Raw genomic sequence first — 2,440 nt, 5'->3', positions numbered from 1 at the left:
AAAAAACAAACATCTATATTCTTCACATCTTTTTAAAGAATTCAATCTCTGATGACTTTAGAAGTGTGGCAACTTTGAACATTCAAAGTGTATACATCGCTGTTTCCAGTTCTGATCACTGGAGTTGCCAATGACTCAAGGAAAAGTATAATTTCTTTCAAAAAACAGAATTCCTTTTCATCTTATTTTTTCCTTCTACACCCCAGCTTCATATTTTGACCCATAGTGAGTTTTAAGAATTTATAGGCCCTCTTCATGTTGTGTAAACATAACATGCTAACATTTTATGACAATCAATTTATATTCTTTTGCCTCAATTCTTTTGACATTTCATCCCACCTTATAAGGAAATATCAAGGTTAAGCTATAAATTCAGCTCCAGTGGAAAGGGTTCACACCTCCTGAGACTGACTAGAATTTAAGTTTAAGACACTCAGCAACTTTCATTGCTCTTCAACAGGTCCGAAGGGGTAAAATTTTTACCTTTATGTAAGTCAAGTTCTCTATGCCTGAAAAATATTTAGATCTCCAGCCATAATTTCATTGAGTTTTGTGATTCACTTTTTCAAATTTTGGCTTAATGACAATAATGTAAATATGGAAAATATATTTAATTTATATTTTCAAGCAATTTTTAAAATAACTATTCTTTTAATGTAATATTTTTTTTCTGGTGGTTTATTTATGCTTACCACATATGCTGTCTTCCCTTATGTGATATAAGTCTTCCCTTTATGAGATAGTAAAGGTATATGAAAAAGATCATAGATGTAATATTCTGGGAAAATGTCATGATGTTCCTCCTTTTCTTTTGTTATACATTATACAATAATTGAAAAACAGAGCAATGGATGCTTGATGGCTTGAAATAGAAAAGAAAAATAACAGAAGAGTTTTTTACTAGACCGATAGACTGAAGCAATACAACACCAAAATAAGTACAGTCATGAGCCACATAACATTTCTGTCAATGAGGGACAGCCTATATGACAGTGGTCCCATAAGACTATAATGAAACTGAAAATTTTCTATTGTCTGGGACAGAGTCCTCAACCTCCAGGCCGTGGACTGGTACTGGTCCGTGGCATGTTAGGAACCAGGCCACAAAGCAAGAGGTGAGATTAGTGAGTGATACTTCATCTCGTGTTTACTGCGTCTCTTAATTGCATTATTTTCTCTTATGTTTGATTTAATCTTGCATTGGTTTTTACAGTAACATGCTGTACAGGCTTGTAGCCTAGGAGAATAGGCTATACCATATAACTTAGGCGTGTCACAGGCTATACCATCTAGGTTTCGGTAAGTGCACTCTATGATGTTCGCACAGTGACAAAATTGCCTAAAGATTCATTTTTCAGTATGTATCCCCATTTGTTAAGTGTCACATGACTGTATTGATAAACATATTAAAAAATCTTATTGATTTCTCCGCCTGATGTTAAATGAGAGTATTGATAAATTTTTTTATAATTGAATTATCTGGTTCTTGGTTCGTAAGCATAATAGTTTCTATGTCATAAAAAACTGCTATAAATTTATTTAACTTATAATAATGTCTAAGTATAACTAAAATGCAGTCAATCAAATTAATGACTCATCTTTAAAAATTATCAAACATTATTATAAAATCTAAAGATACATTTAATATTTTCAAAATTTTCACAGCTTATTTTATATATACATCATAGTCATATTTTAAGATTCATTTACGTAAAAGATAATCATTCTCATATTTTATTAACCTTTTAAGTACATTTATATACCACATATTATCACCTTAATTTTTTTCTCATTTGTACACATGGAGTCATGAAAAATTGATATATCCAAATTCACAATATAAGGAAGCTATAAGAAAAGAACAATCCACACAGCCTTAAGTGAGTGAAATTGTCTAATTCTAAATTAAACTTTTATAGAATTGGGCCAAAACAGAGTAAGCCAAAATTTTCTCTTGGGAAGATCTCATAACCTCTAGTGACTTTGTATTATCTGTGTTCCCAGTCATTTCTGAAGAGAACATGTGAGTATGGTTCTTAGCCATTTAGATTGATATGTTCAGGTCCCAGTAGGTACAGTGAGGGCTGAACCAATGGATCTAGTTAAGAACAATGACGATTTCATCAATTTCCCATACATCTGAACCACATTATGCTTTATTTCTAGAAATAATATGGCTGATAACAATACAGCATAGCGGTTGAAATTATAAATTTTGGAGTTGGCCATACTTGGTTTTTAGAGCCAACATAACTTCCAAATTTGATATTTTTAAGACAAATTATATATCCTGTGTCATCCACTCAGTCCCTACATTTGGAACTTTGTATTGATTTTGAATATTTTCACAGGGTTACTGCACCAGGTCCTTCAGCAAATCCTCTTCTTTATTAGACATGTCTCTTGAATTTTTCCCTTTCTATAATTGGTATTTTTTTTT

This window comes from Pteropus vampyrus, unplaced genomic scaffold (genome assembly GCF_000151845.1).
Source record: "Pteropus vampyrus isolate Shadow unplaced genomic scaffold, Pvam_2.0 Scaffold57, whole genome shotgun sequence".
NCBI classification, from domain to species: Eukaryota; Metazoa; Chordata; class Mammalia; order Chiroptera; family Pteropodidae; genus Pteropus; species Pteropus vampyrus.
This window is presented reverse-complemented; position numbering follows the sequence as displayed.